At 40.3% G+C, this 20,354-nt stretch overlaps 1 protein-coding gene across 4 annotated transcripts in view; it reads right to left on the reverse strand.

Moving 5' to 3' along the window:
- The window catches only part of CDH20 (cadherin 20), a 111,083-nt gene that overhangs the window by 49,257 nt on the left and 41,472 nt on the right, over positions 1-20,354 (reverse strand). Inside the window, exons 1-2 of one of the 4 annotated variants that reach the window (XM_085220352.1) lie at positions 11,164-11,277; positions 178-313 (exon numbers count right to left, since the gene is read on the reverse strand). The exons of 2 other annotated variants lie outside the window; for them this stretch is intronic. The gene's annotated coding sequence lies outside the window, so the exon portion shown is untranslated. Of the gene's footprint in view, positions 1-177; positions 314-11,163; positions 11,278-20,354 lie in introns of those variants that run through there. One more of the 4 variants, XM_085220349.1, reaches the window with a different exon arrangement.

A 20,354-nucleotide genomic window follows, 5' to 3' on the forward strand; every position in this document is an offset into this window, starting at 1 on the left:
GACAACTTGTCTAGATCCTGGAGAACACAGCAGATGCATTTGTTTCTTACCAACACAAAAATACAACGCTTCTTGGAACTTCCCTGTTTTCAAGCAATCCACCATATTCAACAAGAAGCTATAAGGAAAACATAGGTTATAGCAAAGAGAAAAAGAAATAGTAGTGTTACAACATACCTTTCACTACGTTTGCACTTCTCTACACTCCTGTCATTTGCTACAGCAGCTCAGCTTATCACTGCCTTTCCCTCGTACGCTCCTGGGCAGCACAACAAGCACTTCGGCAGCTTTGTTCTCTTTAATACAATCGACTCTAAAGAAAAAGTTTCATTTATATTATAGCGTGTGGTAATTCTCAAGGAAAAAATAGACATCACCCCAAACCAATCAGAATATTATTTGTCCGAAGAACTAGCCTCTTTCTCAACTGATGCACTAGTATGTGAATGAGGCCAGTTATCTATGAGGTGAGGTATACAGAAGCCATTCATTCAAAAAGATGTCGAGAGAACATAAGCTATGTGGGTGGATGGTGGGAACAATAGCAAACATTACATGTTGAAGTGGCTGGGAATGAATAATGCATGTGTTGGGGAAACAGTTGCCCCATTCTGGCGTGGGGAGGATGGAAAGCGTGGGTGTGGGAGGTGATTTCCTGATCAAGTTAGCATTTCCAATTAAAATCATCATCTGCCTAGACCCAGAAGACACAGTATGACGATGAAACAATGCATATATATCCGATGGGGAACCAGTTACTGCTTTATGGACCCACAAAGAAAACTGCTCAGATGCAAAAATAATATTTTATGTAGACAGGCAGGCAGACATACAAAAATGAAACCAAAAGACCAAGAGAAATGTTAACAGACTACGTGGTCTTTTGATCTATATTGTTTAGATATGCTATATAAACGAATGCTTCATCTCAGCTGAACCATCCTTTCAAATTATTGTTAATTAAGTAATAATCCCTGAGAAATCTGTCATTACCAACAGTTAAGAACTGGTTTATTATGTTCGCCCCAGGCTATTAATGCTCAGACACAATGGCCACTAATTGCAGTAAAAACTAATTTCCCTAGAAAGACACATGCATCTTCTAACTATCCGACAGCATATTTTTGTTCTAAAACTTTACTTTTAACTCGTGTAACTGAAGCATTGATCAGTCAGAAATTCTTTAATCATTCCTCAAAGAAATCACCATTAACAAAAAGAAGGCAGATTTTCATTAGTGCTGTATGTTCTTAAATTTCTCTTGCAGACAACAACAACGACAGGGGTTATAATCCCTATAGACAATACATCAGCTCCAAATCCAGCAAAGCCAGCAAAAGCATTTTCAATCAATGCAATGAGCTTTGGATCAGTCCCAACAATTCCTTTAAAAATAAGGGAGGGTGGGAGGGGGGAGTGCCTGTTATTTCCTAGGTTCACATTATAGCTCTTCTTCTGTAACAAATTATTAAAACAATAAGAAATTCCTGGGATGTCAATGACCAAACTATGACATTTAATTCTGTCAGCTGTTTTCAGTGTAGACAAGCCAACCGATCATAAGAATTACCATTAAGTATTGTTAAAGGGATAAATTGACAAAATTAATCCACAGGCAGGGAAAAAAAAAATCTACCTGGAATTTAAAGTTATTTGCTCCACAAACACTTCTTCCCTCTTCTCAGGAGCAGAGTGTAAGGAAAAAGCTGCCATTGTCATTGTATTTTAACGGCACCCACATCACAATTTTAAAAGAACTGCCATTTCAGCTATTTCTTAAATAACCTCTTTTTTCCTCCATAATCATGTAATATATTTCTTTCACCTTTTGACTAGTACATTGCTTTTTTTTTTTTAAATAAACTTACACATTCATTTTGCAGGAAATTGTATTTTAGAATGCTTCTCAAAGGTTTTTTTTATCCTAACACTTTCATTTGGTTTGAATTAATGCTGAGTCCTGATTTGCAAAAATAGAGGGAGAAGAAGAGAGGGAGAGAAAGAGAGGGAAAAAAAGAAGCTTAGCTTGTATCCCAGCTCCAAAACACACATCTCCAATTCACGTTTCAAAATCAATCTTACTGTAACCTTTATCTGTACTAATGGCATTATTCTGATACTTCTGAAACACAAGCAGTGTAGTTATCTACTGGAAGTCAAATCAGTTTTCTCTCCCTTTCTTCGTCAGTTCACATTTTGTTTTCAAGCCTTCAATGCCAGCTCTCACTTTATAGTTTTTATCCTTTTTCTTTTATTCTTTTTTTTTCTTTCTTTTTTTTTTTTTTTTAATGTTCTTCTCTCTCTTTTTTCTCCATTAAGATTCGAATAGGCCAGTACCTCAGCCAATATGTCTAACATGCGTGAATAGACTTGCAGAAAAGCAGGGTCTCCTTTTGTCTGGGCCCGTATGGCTGTAAGTCATTCTACACCGATAGGCAAAGGCTTCTCTCTCTGTGGGAGATTTCCAATAATTGCCAGAACAAATTAAACTGGGCCTTATCTATTCCTCTCTCCTTTCAGCTTGAAAATGGAGGGAACTGAGGAACAAGACCAATTTTAACAGGTTACAATGCGGCGCAGAAATAGATTGGATACAGCTTGTGTGAAGTCATGTTACAGTCAGCAGTGGCAGAACACTGCTTTGAGGAGTGGGGTGGTGATGTGCTCCATGGACCCAGCCAATCCTTCTGATCTGACAAATAAAAAATGAGTTGGAGATTATGAGCAGTCCATATAATCCCTATTGTGACAGGCAGAATTAAGAAAGGAAGTATTTCTGGTCATACCTATGTGGATTGGGCTGCCCAGAAAAGCAGAATGGAATGTTGTGTATAAAGAGGACAGACATGGAATATCTTGGAAAAAAAAAGACAAGAAGCGCATAAGAAGTTCTCTGATATTCCCTCTCATACTCCCTACACAATCTCTCCCAGCACGCCCACCATATGCCTTAGTCTACGGGCAAGTGTCATGAAGTGCAGAATTAACTCTTACAGAGAAGTAAAGTAATGAGGAGAGTTCTTCTTTACCTCTGTGGTGAGCATTTGGTTGTCTGGGTCTGAAAAGAGTGTTTTAAGAGATAATATAGTTATCAGACACATATTTTCTATAGCAATGAGCTGTCATCTTCTTTTGCAGATGAGATAAAGGGAGTTCAAAGTGCTTTCTCCAGGCAAAGATACACTCAAAGCCATGCAGTGGAAATGAATTCTTTGTCAGTGTCTGACAGAGAGAGATGTGAACCATCAGATTTGAAAGGGACCTTTAATTTTTGGGGCTGATGAATGCCAGTGAGAAGTATTAGGATCTTCCTTTGACTGACACGATTACTGCTATCACATGAGAGTATGTCAAACACTTCTCAGCATACTGTTGTCTGTCAAGCTCTGAAAAATCATCATTCACTGTAAGCTAATTTCTCAACAACCACACTCCCTCAGTCAGGCTGTCCAATTCTCATAGTCAATGAGAAATTAATGTGAAAAAATAAAATAAAATTCAGCAGTAGTCAATGTTAGGTTTCCTTCTCTCTGTACTATTCGGCAACTATTCACACGGAGAAGCTCCCTGCGTGTCCTTCTGCATGTCCACTGACCTTCTGATAGGTGATTGTGTCAGGATGGAAGTTAAGCTGAAACAGAAGGGGCAAATACTAGGACCTATAGGACCTAAAGGCAATAAGGAAATAGGGAATAAATTGAAGGTCAGTGTGGTGCAGAAAAAGTGACTGAAGGATAAATGTGGAAAGAGATCCGATAGGATAATTTGATGAGCAAAAGGAAGGTTCTCTTATGAGAGCAAAGAGAGAGAGACTGCATTGTAAAGTCTCTACATCATGCATAGCAGATTTGGAAGACGTGGTTAGATGAGCAGGTGGAATTACTGTCCTTTAACCCAGTCTTTTCTCAGGCAGCTCCTAACTGTCCAACATTTTCTGGGTTTAAGATTCACCACTGTTTCATGTGATCTGCCAAACCCTGACCATTTGCTGCTCATGAAATACGGATTCTGAATATAAAATACAAAAAAAAAAAATAAAAAAATTCTGAAGCAGCTTGTAATAGGGAATGCAAAAACAATGGCCACTGTGACTCAGTTCCTCATTTTCAAAGTAGGAATAATGTGGTATCAGTATCTTATTTCACTCAAGCAGTGAGAAGATGCCAAAATCATTTTTACAAAACAGGGAGTAGCAGAGAATTTGAAACCACAGTGTCCTTGTTTTATCAGTATTCCACATCATGGCATCATGCAGCAGGCTGTCTGATGCTTAAACACAGTGCAGGGTGCATTCCTCACTTACTGTACTTCTAGCAGACTCAGCTATTTCACGTGAGTTCTGGCTCTGGGAGATGTGATCTCCCAATTCCAGGTGAGTGTAAGCTCTCTCCTCTTTTACAGGATGCCAGCTGTAGAGCACCTGCCGATAAAGACTCAGACTGATTCTCTTTCTCTCTCCTCTGATTTCTTTTTGGTTCATTTGATTTATTATTCTTAATTATTCTGTGTTATCTCACATTCTTTTTAATAAATTAGTTTCTCCTATCTCCACTGAGTTTCTTCCTCTTCCTTCCCCCCTTCTCCCAAGGGGATGAAGGGGTGCCGCATGATTAACACTTCAAACTGCGACACAGTTACATACTTATACCTATAGCTGAATAAAATGGCTAAATACCCAGAAGATGAAGTAGACCAACTCAAGAACCATATCACATTTACTGAGATTATTATGACATAAAACTTTCATTAGGATTATTTCTTTGGGGGGAACGAAGAAGTGAAGGGTCTGTAGAGATACAGAGATTTTATGGACTTTGAAGACCATTTACAATTGCAACTAATTGCAGCATGGCACGTGTTACAATGCTGATGTGAGGCCAAATCAATTTATACTCTTTACAGACTCTCTTCAGTATCATGGCCAGGAAAGTGTTGGAGTAGCCATCCCCAGAAGTACAAAAAAGATGTGTGGACATGGCGCTCAGGGACACGGTTTAGTGGTGGACCTGGTAGTGTTAGGTTAATGGTTTAATCTGGTGATCTTAAAGGTCTTTTCCAACTGAAATGATTCTATAATTCTATGATACTTGACATAGAACTCAGGACAAGAGTTAGCCTAGAACAAGAAAGCACTAAAATTTGGCTAATGTCTTTTAAAAAGATGAGTTCACTCTAGCATCACATACCAAAAGCAAAAACAATAATAACAAAAGGGAAATCATGAAAAATCAGAGGGATTGAAAAAAAGTAAAATGCAAAGTCACTTTTTCAGTTTGTAATGTCAATCTGGAGAATGTCTTTTTGACCTTAATAACTTCTCCAACTTATCTCAGATAAGCAATTTTGTTTCTTAAACAGCCCATAACTGAACTAATTACTTTAAAAGACGTTGTAATTTTAGTTCATTTTTAAAGATCTCTGGAGGAAGCTATGGAAAATACTTAACAGCTTCATTTTCCATTAGATTCTCCATTAAAACAAAAAAAAAAAAAAAAAAAAGAGTGGAAGTTTTACAGCCTGATTTTCATTTCTAAAAACTATGAACAGTCAGCAAAACTGGCACGGCAAATCCATTCTGAATTGATTTTTTAATAGTCATAAGCCCATGAATTCAACTATTTCAGAAGCACGCACCTCAGAGACTGCGCTGTTTTAGCCCCATACATTCTTGTTTCTAGCTATTCTTTTTAATCAAGGCAGACGATGGTCAGTCACCATCCAGTGGGCAAATGCTTACATTGGAAAGGGGTATTTTTAGAACCCTATGTAAAGTAGCTTCTGCTTCCCTCTTGAAAACACAGCAAAGTCAATAAAGCATACATTCCTGCAAAGAAAATAAGAACTGAGGTTTTAGGATCAATTTCAGACATTATTTATATTCAGGAAATCTTTCTTACTTAGGAGGAGTCAGTGAAGGGGTTTTAATGTCTATAAAATGGGCTAGATTGTCATTGACTTTAATTAGTGCCACGCTGGAGAAATCTGAATATAGGATGAATGTGACCTTCCTCTTTATAAATAGGGAAATGCATTCATAGAAAGTAATTTTTTTTTTGCAGAAAAATAAAGATCTGAAAGTAATTGCATGCCAGGGTGAAGTTGGGGTTGACCTCTGAAGTCAATATACAGTGAAGAATGGGCAGTGTTCCCTGAGGAATGGACATCTATTCACCTGCCCAGGACAGACCTCTTGCCAAAGCCTCAGGAACTCTGACTTTGCTCATCGTGACACTCAATCTGCCTGGCCTGCTGCTCCAAATGGGAGCAAAACCAATGACTTCAAAAAGCGCAAGATCTCTTGTCAGCTGGCTACGAGGCTGGGAGTGAACAAAGCTGTCTTTTGATTGGACAATCTAGCATCCTTTCCTGCCTGTTGAGGACCTCCTGTCTTGCTGCTCACTGCTCTAGGGCAGAAGTGGCACCTTGGCAGTCTCCTGTCTGCTGACCTCATGCTCAGAGGTGCAGCCACTCACATTTCTTCTTCATACATTCATAACAATTTTTTTTTTTCCTGATTCAGCAAACCTAAATGCCCAAATAGAAACAGGACCTTTCCTATATGTATCCTGTTGCAGCTTTTAAGCACTCATGTCACTCCGTATTATGACTCCTGGCTTTTTTAAAGCTAGGGAAGGTCTGGAAAATGTCACGAGTAGGAAACCTCTGAGGAACCTGTCACAGATATTTCTTTCTAATTCCAGAGATGGTATGTTCTTTCTTTTGAATAGGACACTGAAATGATCTCTTGTTGATGTAAGGCTTTAAAAGATGCAGTCTTTTCAACAAGGGAAGCAGTGAAGTCTTCTGTGTCCTTTCCAAATTCTTATCCACTTGATCACATGTGTAAGACACACTGCAGAGCTCCATCACTAGATGCTTACTTCCTGCTAGTATTTTCTGTCCAGCTAAATTCTCTGTTGTTTCCTCTGTGTGTAGCAGTCGTCTTCAATTCCTGGACCATTTGAGAGCAAACACTCTTTAACTGCAGCTCCATCTTATTCCAGATGTGATCTGGAGAAAATTCAATGATTGTAGCCCATATAAAATCCATAAAGATGAAAGGTGTTATAACTGTATGTTAATTATTCATCACTAATGTTACACATACTAATGTTTTCCTCAAACGATAATGCACCCACCTGAGCTGCAAACATGTCGTCAAAGAGCTGTAGTTTTTGGTTGTTTTTTTTTTTTAATTCAAACTTGGCCAAGACCTTTGCCAAAGAGATAGAAATCAATGTTCTGTGATTATAAAATCCCCTCCTTATCTAGGAATGAATTTAGAGAAGAAAAAAAGACCCTGTTGATAGCTTCTAGAGCATCATGAAGCTCTTGCATCAGATCGAGCACGATTCAAAGCCACCACTACAGCACACATATGCTGTATGTGCACAGCAAGGATGCTGAAATCTTTGCTGAGCACAGAACTGCTTAACATTGTCTGCAAAATTACCCTGTAGGCTGTCCAGCCTATTAACTACTGACGTCAACAAAAATAGCAACTGGAGATTCCTGTAGCTAAATATACTTTTGCCCTGTAAAGCTGCTTTGGGTCTAAACACAAAGATCTCTTCACAACCATGTGAAACAGCCAACTCCCAGCAGTAATGCTTAATGGCTCTGTTCAATGTAAACTGTGCACTTAGGAGTGATCATGGTATAATTATAGAAAAATGCATTAACAAATAAAGCTTTAAAGGAAAAAAAGCACTCAAAATCAGATAGTTAGCTGGAAATGAAGTTGTGAATCTCAGGTAAATTCAATGCAAACTGCAGTCACTCTAAATAGGAATAGCAATAAAGAAGCGTTGGTATTATATTGTTATGAATGAGATGGTGAGTGGTCTCCTGTTGTTCCACTTTTTCTGAATTCTGCCAACAGATGCTATTAAAAGGAAATAAGATTAAGCTGTAAAACAGAATCTTTTGCAGGGGTAACCACAACAGAGTAAATGATATCTGTCTCTAGTTCTGAACAGGAGGCAGCAAGGAGCTTTCCACTCAGTGCAAGACTGAGAAAGAACAAGGATAAGTGAGACCATGGGCTACAGGCTGTGAACACTGAAGTGAGGTATGGTGATGGATGTGATCCTATCACCAGATGAAACGTGTCTGTGAATGTGTATGCTTGCGTACATAGATGTACATGCACATTTTTAGTTAGCTTAACATCAGGTAAAACATTATATTTCATATTTTAACCACTGCCCATAAAGGAGAGCTTAGAGGGGAATGGTGACTGGCTGCTGCTGGGAAGAAGGAGAAGGAGCCAGTGTTGGGACACTTGGCACAAGCTCTGCCCTGGAGTGTGAACTGGCAAACACAGCCCCGTCCCAACCAGAGAGTGCATCCAGGGTGTGAACCCCATCCTGTGAACTCTCATCCAACTGAGAGCTGCCAAGTACTAGTTTCTAGCAAGCAGGAAACAGCAGTTTCCAAAATATGCATGGTTTGAAAGGGAGAGCAGAAAGCTGCTGCAGGTGAGCTAGGAGACACTACAAAGGTGACCCTGTATAAATCCAACTTTGCTGGCATTTCCTTTTTCTCTGGACTGGAAATCACAATGAATACTGCAAGCAGCAGATAAGCATAGTAAGTTCAAAACTGTTTTATGTTTTGGATGTGGCACTGCATTAACATGATGAAAATCAGAGGAGCTCATGCTCAATTATTTAGATTTGTCTCATCTGTCCAGACTGAAGAACTATATCAGGTCACAGAGCAGTTATCTCAGTCTTTTATGTCAACAGATGACAAGATTTTTGTTACACAGGAAAACTGGAGATATGTACATCTTCTGGGGTTTGATCACTACACAGCCTGGCTGCACGCCTCAGCAACACATGAAATATGCAGCCCATGTCAGCTTCTCAACAGGCACATCCCTGGCAGTTCTTGCGAGCTCCGGTCTCAGCAGGAGATAAGATGCTATGCATCATTAAATCAGCACCAATCAACCACCTATTACTGGTGCAGGAGAAAGGCTCATTCAACAAGTGTTCCCAGTGAGGAATAATCACTAATAATGAACACTGCATGAATTCCAACAATATCTGTTGAAACATAAGCCAGAAGACCACAAAAACATCTTCAGTACTACTGAAGCTTGAGGACAAGCACTAGAATAACATGCCAAAAGCTGTTTGAAATTAGATATTTGGAATAATATTTATGTGCTTGTTTAAGGCTCCTCAGCTCTGACAGCTTTCAGAAAAAGCAGACAATGTGGCTGCCAAAAAAGTTATCGTGCACCTAATAGTGTATGCAGTCTCCACTTAACATGACTGTAAAACATCACTTTCCTATCATGTAACAGATATCATTTGGAACTAATTTTCAGTTGAAATAAACACTTTCTTCAAGGCTTCCCATAAGAAATGAAATAAAGTTTGTTTTCCTTTTTTTTTTTCCTTCTTCTTTTCTTTACTGTTGGATGTTATGTGGTGATTGGGATAAACAGAATGAGAGAAAAATAAAAGGTTAAACAATACCAAATTTCTTATGCTGGAAGCACTAGGCACAACCTCTTCTGCATAGACAAAATATTACTGGTCTGAACAGCTGCCCTTGTCTTTGACCAAGGATGTTCTGGGCTAATCTCTGCTCTCTGGGAGTAGTTCTGCCTCATTATCATCTCACTTAGGCAGCATGTTGCATCTTGTCCTTGGGTGTCTCCAAACATCCCTTCAATTTTCACTTCAAGAAAGATGTTTTTTTTTATTTTTATTTTTTAATAATATAATAGAATCACAGAAGGGCTCAGGTTGGAAGGGACCTCAAAGCCCACCAGTCCCAACCCTGTGCCATGGGCCGGGCTGCCACCACCATCTCAGCTGCCCAGGGCCCCATCCACAACTTCTCTGGGCAGTTGTGCCAGGGCCTCACTGTCCTCTGAGTGAAAGACTTCTCCCTAACATCTAACCTGAATTTCCTTTCTTTTAGGTTAAATCCATTCTTCCTTGTCCTGTCGCTATTAGACCACATTCTTGCACCTTCCAATGGACTTCTAAACACTTATCACCATTTCAATGCAAATAAATGTTCCTTTCTTTTGCACGTCAGCGTTCACTTGGCTTACAGTGCAGTGGGGATATTGACATTTGATTCTAAGGATGGCACGCAATATTTGCTGGCACTCATTATGCCCATATGTAACCTCCTGAGGCTTTGCAGATGTTCATAGGGCTCAGGGATGGTCAGGGCTTCTTTTGCTAGCAGGAGGGCAACCTCAGAAAACAACTGTGTAGCCTTTTTTTTTTTTTTTTTTTGGTAGCTTTGCAACATAAAAATACAGCTGTAAATCAAACCACGTTGCTGGAAGTAATATCACTTATATCGTCAACCTTGAGAATAAAGGATTTTAGCTGGATTTCCCAAAGAAAAAGGTGTACAGTCATTTCTTACTGCCTGTCAGTCCTCATCTAATACAATTGGAATCCATTTAGCCAATTTCAACTCTGTTTGACAGAGAAGATGTTATAGCAGATAAGGAAAAGGATTATATGTGATATACCCAAAGGACTTCTTTTTCCACAGCAACTTTGTATATTAACTTCTCTACAAGTATATCTGCTTTTTTAATGTGCCACATACGTGTTTGCTTGAGCAGTTGTGTAATAAGTGTCATCTTTTTAATGTGTATTTACAGTTTAAAATATGCCCCGAGATCTTAATTTGGAATGAGAATGATAGTGTGCAATTAAAATCTGAAATGAAATATAGCAGGAACACTGTAGGTTGTAACTGCAATTATTACCAGGAAAAGATGACATGCCTGAGATACAGTCTTGTCTATCATTGTGTGAATGCAAGTCCTGCAGGGAAAGAACTGCTATTTGTTATGAGGTTACACACTGCCTATCAAGATGGTCACCTCGATCCTCTCTGCTAAGATAAGATAAAGCCAAGCAGTATTATCGGTGATCTAGTGCTTGATCTAGTGGGGGAGCAACCCTGCCCACAGCAGAGGGTTGGAACTAGATGGTCTTTGAGGTTCCTTCCAGTCCAAGCCATGTTATGATTCCATGATGACCATGCGTGACAGCAGAGTATCTGCTTGCTTTTAGAAGATGGAAGCAATGATGCATCTTCAGGAAGCCCTGTGTGGTAAAAGTTAGTGACCTTTTAATGGTGACAGTTATATGAAATGGTTTGAATAATTACCTATGAAAAGATCCTTTTGTATATCTTTGCAGGCATCCTGCAATGAGATGCTCTTTTGTGGCATTTTCATTTCCGTTCTAAACCACATTAATGATTCATTGAGTTGGAGAATCTGATGGAAAGGAAAAAAACAAAATAACGTGATGCTTCTAATGTTATCACTTGGAGGCTCTGCTGAGCAACCTCTGTGGCTGTGGTAGGTGGGATCCCTCCAACGCAGTAGGGAATGTGGGGAGCTCTACCTCACACCAGACCTTCTCATCCCTCCCTCCCCCCCAAAGTCATTCCCAGGCAGATGGTGAGGGAAGACCATCTGAAACAGCTGCAAGCAGCAGTAAACAAACTGCAAACAAGTCTACCAAGGGAAATTCTTATTTGGTGGTGCTGGCTTTATCATCTGCATCTGAAAGTTTGTGAGTCATTGCTTCTGTTTAATTCAACATATACCATACTGCAATAGCAATCAAAATGGAGGATGAAAGAAGTGAAAACTGGAGAACAGGAACTCGTGTAACAGACAAAGCAGAGACCTGAAGGCCATAATGAAGATTAGAACAGTAGGGTTTTGTTTTTGTTTTTAGCTGTTTCCTTCCTTCCTCCCGCCAAAGATGTTCAAGGCAATATCTACAAAGTAAGAAATATCCTGCCTACACAGGAGAGGAATATAAGCTTAATTATATCTGTGTGCTTTTGCAGGAAATCACAGAGGTGATGGACCCACTTGTATTAATCTCATCAAACTCTTCTGCATTATTACAGTGCTCCAGGAAAGTTAAGCCCACGTAGATTTAAACCCTTCCCATTCAAAAGTGAGACCCCAAATCAGCAATTCTTTTCTGTTCTGCATTTTCAGCTTGAGAGACAGAATAAGATATATGTTTAGAGAATGGAAGCAGGCTCCACAATGCCCACACAGACCTAGACAGGATATGAAATGAAAATTAGAAGCATTTTATGCCATGTGTTTCTTTTAGCCTGTCAGTGAAACTTAGAACAGTGGTGATGACAACTGATAACAAATATCAATATTAATCTTTTCAAGGAAAAGTAACCTGAGATCATTATGAAGCTAAAACTCAGTTTTGTGAAATTCAGAGGTGGCACTGTCAGAAGTCTGACGGAGTCTCCATCAACCTTAATTTTTATCCACAGTTCATGAAAGGAAGTTGTAGCAAACTAGGGGGAAAATGCTATAATGTAATGGAAAGTACAGCAATAACAGCAGGGTAGCAAAGTCTTTAGCTAAAGCAAATAAGGACAAGCCCAAATGCAGCAGCTATGGTTGCAAAAATAAAGAAAAAGAGCTGCTTACCTTTGGAAGACCTCAGATAGGCAGGGATTTCCAGTGAGATACCCTCACTTCCACTGCCAACCCTTCAATGAGGTCTGGGAAGGGGTACAGCCTGGCTCCACCTCTTCCAGTCACTCAGGCACATTGCATGCACCTGAGCTCCCCTGGGTTGGCCCTGCCTTCGTACCAGATCCTCAATCACTGGTTCAAACCATGACTAGATCATCTTAGAGGTCATTTCTAATCTTAATGATTTGATGATTCTATGGCTTATGGCATTTATATCAGACAAATTCTGTAAGTGCTGCTGCAGGTGCAAATAGTACCACAGACTCAAGGAGCTTCTATAAAGTGATGAAGGACCTCAAATACAAAACTCAAGTAGCAATCAAACAATCCTAATTTTCTTTAGAGTTGAAACATTCTTTAAAAAAAAAAACAAAAACTCCTCAAGTGAGAACAGTATTTCAACATCAACTTTCCTGGTATTTCAGTTGGATAAATCTTGTGCCATGCAAACAGGTAGGGTAGAAGTGACAGTGAGATTTTTCCACAGTAGAAGAAGTTGCCACAGAGAACTTGAGAAACACTGACCCTAGGACTCTGTGAGGAAATGAGCCCTGTGAGGCTCTTGTTGATTTTTCAGTCAATATCTTCACAAATTCACTTGATACAATATCTTCAGACCCTAATTAAGATGCTGGCAGGTATAGTTTGTTTGAATTTATGCCAGGGGATTTATTCTAATCTCCTCCTTTTCTGTAATGCTCATCTGGAAGGGCAGAGAAAATGTTTCACCGCTTCTTGTGAAGGGGACTCTATCTGATACTCACCTAATTGTGTTAGAAATCCCTGTGAATCTGGGCTGAAGCAAAACATCACCCAGACACGTCACCTCTTGGATAATCAGCACTCGCTGCCTACGATGCACTGACTCCCTGGTTCACAGCAAGTGGTACAGGAAGACTGTGCTGCAGGAGCTGGAGCTGAGGGAGATCACTTTAGAAGGTCTGAGTCAAGAGAGTAGAACTGGTCTATGCGTCACAGATCATATTCATCAGAAAGTCAGAAGTGGAAAAATAGCATCAGTCTAGACCATTCCCAACACAACTACTCAGCCAGGACCAAATTTGCCACTGATGCATATTAAGAAAGCACTTCATGAATAGCTTGCAGAATAAGGTTGCCCTCAGCATGAATACATCTATTGCAAACTGGCCACAAGCAGGGAAAAGTGCTGCTTGAACAATATCCAGTGAATATGCTATTCAGCTGATTTGTATGGTTGTTGTTTTAAAAAATCAACAAAACCTCCCCTTCTTCCCACTATTCAGCACGCTGTGTTCATCAGAAGAGGTACAGCAAGTCCCTATCCTTGCATGCATCTGGCAGCCCAGTCCACAGGGAAAAGTTTTTCACCAGAGGGCAGTGGGCATGGAACAGGCTGCCCAGGGCAGGGGGCATGGTTCCAAGTGCCAGAGTTCAGGGAGTGTTTAGACAGTGCTCTCATAGGGTTTGGATGTTAGGTGGTGCTGTGCGGAGCTAGGAGTTGGACCCAATGATCCTTGTGGGTCCCTTCCAACTCAGGATATTCTATGATTCTATGAGATGCCCTTCTGCCTTCTCCCTCACCTAGTACTCCACCTCTGCTTCTCCCCTTGCACCCTGCTGCCCGTTGTCCCCATGAGCAAAATCATTCAGGGCTTTTCTTTCACATTTTGACTTCTGCAGCACTTTCCTCCCCTCCTATCTTTTGCTTTGGCTCAATGTGCCATTTGCTCATGGCCTTGTTTATCTGTGCAAGCTAAATGGAAGTCACTTGTGATGCATTCATCCAGGGATGTGCACAGCCAGGAAGAGTACAGCCTGACATTATGCATGGAGTGGATCTGCTGTCTTGCCACTCCTAACAGTCTTGGGACTAAAATATCTGTCTTTATCAGGTGCTGTGAACATGGCTGACTTTAATTAAGTCCAACAAAGATATGCTGGGGCTCAGCAGGCTTGCATTTTAGATGCTAAGGTATGAACTTAGTGGCATCATTCCATTCCATGCATTAAAATGAGGATTCAGCATGAACAGCACAATTAAGGACAAAAAGGAGAAAAAAACGCAATTGAATTGAACCTGACAGCGTGGAAGGAATCAATAGCTTTATTTGCTGCTTAATGGTGATGATACTGTTTTCATTTCATTGTATGTGAGTCACAACCAGCTTTGTGCTGACTTAATTGTATTCCTCAGCAAGTAAACTGAGGCATGCAATTTGCACCTGTTAAAGAAAGCTTATTTAAGACTATCATAAATTGGTCCTGAGCAATGAAATCAATTTGCTTCCAATCTAGCACACTAGATACTTTAAGCATGATTTTTTTTTTTTTTTTTTTTCCTAATAAGAACAAAATGAAATAAAGATTTCATTTTACTGACGAGACTGAAAAACCAAAGGGGCTGTAGCAATGCATCTTGTGATCTGTGCCCCACAACGACCTTCTTCAGTTTTCACACATTCAGAATTACATAGTAAACCCCAGCTTCCTCTGTCTCTGTGAAGTGACTCCAGCTTTTGGCAGTGGTTGAACACATTGTATTTATTGCCTTTTCTTTTCATGGCCTCTCAACCAAAAATATCACATAAAAGAAGCAGAAAAAGGAACAGAAGTGGGTGAGAAAAGAACTTAAAGGAGGCAGCTGAGGAAGGAATGTTGGTCACAAGACTGAGGTCATTGTAGGTGTTTTTTAAGCAATGTTGTAATGAGGAACACTCTCCTCATTCATATTTGCTGGAGTCTTTACTTAGTGGTTCAGCTTTGAAGAGGTTCCGCTATGATGTATCTGAAAAGGCACAGAGCTGCAAATGAGTTTCAGCAGACTATGGATGCAAGGATGCACTGGCAAAATGTGAAAAAGGTCTGGGATTGCCACCCATGACCAACCCCTTTGTCTTTGTCCTCTTCTCATGGTCTATTTTGCCCAATTCCTCTTTCCCCTCACTGCCTGCCTCTTTGTTTTTAGCAGCCTACTTTTCTCCAGCATCCTGATGAGGGGGCTGTGTATGTCATCATCTGTATGTGGGAGTCACATGGAGCCCTCCAGGAGCCTGGGGAATTCCAGGAAACTGGGTAACTCCAGACAGCTGCAGAGTTCCATGAGCCTAGGTTCCAGCTCAGTGCCTGCAGCAGTCAGAAATAACCAGACACAGCCAAATCTAGCCCATGCTGTCCTGAGCCCTCAAGTGCAGGCGAAACAGAGAGATGCTGAGGACAATTCTGGCTCTCATCCGGCCTTAGAACAAGGATGCAAATGTTATTTCTTCTTGTTCCTCAGATTTAGACTGAAGTGGCAGCTGTCTCAGATTTAAATTTGGTTTGGTTTTGCCCCAGTGCTCTCTTTTTCCTCTTTCTTCATCCTGCAGCACCTGTGCCACTGCTGGATGTTCACTAGTTCATGTTTCGTGGAAGCAAAGGGACTCATAATTATTACTGCCATTTCCAAATTGCCTTTGCTTCATTGATCTGTCCTTAACTCCAATCTCAATTACCAGGGATTGCATGTTTTAATATCACTCTGAATTGCTAAAGTGGGGAGCTTTAAATAGCTCAACTGTCATATCACAGCTGAGGCCTAATATTGTTTTCTTCTAATCAAGAAATGTTAGCTGTGGAGAGGTATTGAGGTGGGCCTGACAATAGGGTCTCTGCATAGGAAAGGCAGATTTTCATGGCTTTGTGTAGAACCTGAAGATTTCCTTGGGGACCTAATGAATTAAACATTAAGCCTATGTATATGATAGTAGATATAATTCTATGATTAAATTCAGAAAAAGAAAAGCATCTGCATATGAAGACCTCCAAGACTTTTATGTCTCACAGCATAATTGGGAGTTAAAATGCACTGTTGTTCTAAGAGGTTCTACAACAAAATTCACAGTATGGATGTTCTATTATTTCACATTGATTTTCTGCATAAAATATGTTCAGCTTGAGAGGAAAGTGTCTACTTGTTTCCTGACTGCAGACCTTGCAAACCGTACATAGATCTTTCTGGGCAATGTCTTTTTCACATCTACCAAGCACGAATGGCTAACTGACCAAACTACGCCACAGTTGAACCGTATGCAGTTCTATTGGCCATATTGCTATAAGGCAGGTTGCGACTAATTCGCTGTCTGAAAACATTTCTGAGGATTACGGAAACTTCACAGTCTGTCTGCCTATCTGTATTGAGTCTTCAGGGCACAGCAAAGAAAAAGCAGCAAAAGAAACTCAAGAGTTTCGTTAGACCTCCTGAGCAAGAAGGTGTTCTTTTTAAGTGGTAATTTTTCAGAATAAAGTTACATGCAAATAGAAGATAAATATTCTCCCTCCCTCTCCTCCTTGGGCTACTGAACACCTTACTACATGTTTCTCAGTGTAAGAGGAATCTCTGACAGAGGACCATCAGTTTCTTGGAGTAGTAACTTGGGATCTCCACTTCAAGCATTCATGACCCCTTTTCTCATTCGACAGAGCTGAGGCCAACTGTGTAATGAAGGCAAGGAAGGACTTTAAGGGAAGTGCAGATTAAGATGTGTTGCCTGCTCCTTCCCTTGATAGTGTCTGAGATTAACCAAGAGAAGTCCTTTTTGAGCAGCTGACTTCCATTCCCCTCCTTTCCCATGCATTAAGACACAGCCTGAAGGAAAGAAGAAAACATGGTCATGGAGACCTTTTGAAAATAACATGCCTTCTCTTCAAGTTGCTCAAAGCTAACATTCTAACTTCCATTTCATGAAGTCAGAATGAATGTTTTGAGTTTTGCTCTGGTGTCAGAGTTGGGAAATTTAATTTCCATGGGCTACCAGAGTGACTGCCAAACACCAGGCAGACTTTGTGGCTTCACTTACTTCTGGCTCCAGGGGGGCACCCAGGAACGCATAGGTGAGGGCACTGCCCAAACTATCAAGGAGACTGTGATGACAAATACATCCAGTACTTGTCAGCAGCTTGGTACTCTGCAGGCAGAATACACAGAGACCACACACCACCATGCTATTTACCCAGAGTTGCTTTTTCAGATTAGAGAAGTATCTGACTCTAACAGCTCAGATGTTTGACTTTGTGGGCCTGTATAGCCCACAGAATCACATTTTCTCTAAGTGGAGGTCTGATGCCTAATGACATAATTTATTCAGTCTAGTTTGTGGAGGAATTTCTATTTTACAAGTTATATTGATTTAAGAACAGAAGGTATCGTTTTGTTTTTCTCAAGAAAGAAGGTACTGCAGAATTAGAAAGAACCTTTATGTTCAAAACAAGAGGCCAGGATCACTTTGCATAAACACTAAAACATCCCTGTGCCTAAAGATCCACTAAGTAAAAGCAAGTTGCAAGGTCCTGATTGTGATCAGATAGCTGCAGTATGTTAACAGCCTTTGCCTGCCTGTACATGAGGGGGAGTATGGAGAGAGAAATGCTTTCACGGAAAACAAAGAAAACAGCACTTTTGTGATTGCTTTATTAGGGCATTACGAGTTTCCAGACGAGCGAAGTAAACAACTGCTTTTTATTAAAAGTAGCAGATCAATGCTACAAGATCAGCAGGAACTGAGAATAAAGCAGAAAAAGAGAAGAGCATATCTGCTTAGCTGCACCCTCTCTGCCCCATTTTTGTGACCCAATTTAAAATTTCCCGAAATTTAAAATCTATACTGAAATGTAGCCATCTGCCTATGCTGAGGAAGGGCTCATGTTGTGCTATACACGAGCAGAGGAATGAACGCATGACTCAGTGGATCAGTTTTCACTGGCTCTCCAGTTTTTTGTGAAGAGTAAGATGATAGAACTCCAGAGAGGCTGGCTTTCTGTCTTCTCTTGGCCATGGATCAGATTCCTGATTCCAGCTGCTTCGACTGTGATCATGGAGGAAAGTGCAAGTCAGGAGCTTCTGCTTTTCTCCCAAGCTGGAACAAGGAGATGGAACATGATCGGAGTTGACCAAAAAGCAGAGACGCAGGGTGAGACTTGTGGCTGGGAGCTTTGAAAATTTCTATAGGGCTAATTGCCAAATTGGTTTAAACCAAAAGTCAATGATTATATAGCATCTTTCAGCTTGCCTCTTCACTGAGATCACAGAACTTTAAATCTTATAAACTATATGTCCTTTTGCCAGTATGTCAGTATAAAAGCTTCTGCTAAGACGGGAAAACAAGTTATGCTTATGCGAACAGTCAATACAACAGTACAACTATAGGGGGGTAGCTATACCAGAACTTTTTCCAATGTATCTACCTAGGAAAAACTCACGGTCTTTGCGAATTACATGATTGGATTATTAGGAAAGCAAAGATGCAACCCCAGCATTCGTCTACCAATATTTGAAAAACATTAGAAAGAAGATTCAAATTTGGAAATTGTTCTAACTTATGAAAACTTGACTTCAAGAGTGATTATTAGAAAATTGCTCTTTTGATAGTCCCTCTACTACATTTTGAGCACCGATCATAACATTAGAATATCTGAGAATTTTCATGTATGTTCTAAACACCATTGTTATATTAGTGACAAAACTTTATCTCATACTGTGATAAAAACAGTCATTTAACGATTCAATACATTTCCGTATCCTTCCTAGGAGATAAATAATCATCAGCAGCTGAGTGAAGTAAGCTAGTCAGCTCACATATTTCCTTAAGACTATTGCTGACTTCTGTGGAAACTGCAAAAGTGAAGTCAATCTGGTTTCTGTTTGGTAAATCCACACACAACCACATTTTTCAAAACTGAAAAATGTTGTCATGAAATTCTGACTAAGATTTTGCTACCTGGAAGCTAAGAGTAAATGATTTGCTATTGCAATAAATAAGCAAAGCTAAATTACACATAGCAAATGAGTGTACAAGAGCTCTTTAAGTGATCCATTACCCTCTATATTATTCTGTTCATGTGATATATTACAAAACTCAGACACTCAAAATAAGTAACTCGTTTCTTATTTTACAGTGGATGCAACACGGGAGGAACAAGATAAGGTATATGTCTTCTTTGGGTTAATCAGCTATAATTCTCCTGGGGGGAGATCATAATGTGCAGTTCAAGGGAAAAAGCTCAGAGATGGTAACAGACCACAAACTGAACAAGACTCAAAAATGTCCTGCTGGTACTAACAAAGGAAGCGCCGTACTGGGATGTAGGAATAGAGAAACAAAAAGACATCTGGAACAGCCCTTCTCATTACACTTGGCACTGAGGAAGCTTCATGTGGGGCCGTGTCCATATTTGTCCATATTCATTGTGTGTGTGGCTCAAGTGGAGGCATGGAAGAGGCAGGCACTGGGACAGATTAGAGGTCTGGAAAATGTGGCTTCAGAGTAGAGCGGCAGCTAATTAGCCAGAAGAACTAAGGAAGGAGTATTAAAACAGTCATCAAGAATGTAAGACGGTGTCATGAAAAAGAAAGGCATGATTTGCTCCTCTGTGCCCAAGGTGAACAGTCTACACAGTCAGGTCAGGGAGGGGTGGATCATGGATGAGGGCCGCTTTGTGCAGATGGGCCTCATCAAGCATGGTGGCAGGCCACACGGGGAGGTTCTTGTATCTCCACTTGAGGACATCTTAAAAAGCAGGCTTAAATTGGAAGTATAATTGATCCTGTGTTCAGGAAGGGATGGCCTCTTGACCTTGCAGCCCTACTTTCTTTATGCTTTACAGACGTACAACTGCTGCTAAGTCAGCGCAGAGCACTGACACCACTCAACCTGGCTTCTGCTTCACCAGTGGCTGGTCACAGAGATTTCAGAGTGTGTGCAAAGATCCTGTACAAATGCATGACCATTAATGTTTGGCTTCCCTTTGGAAGAATATAGCCTTATGATCCAATATGTTTTTAAGATGATCCAGGATATTTCTGCTATTCTGATAT

This window comes from Meleagris gallopavo, chromosome 3, assembly GCF_905368555.1.
Source record: "Meleagris gallopavo chromosome 3, MGAL_WU_HG_1.1, whole genome shotgun sequence".
NCBI lineage: Eukaryota > Metazoa > Chordata > Aves > Galliformes > Phasianidae > Meleagris > Meleagris gallopavo.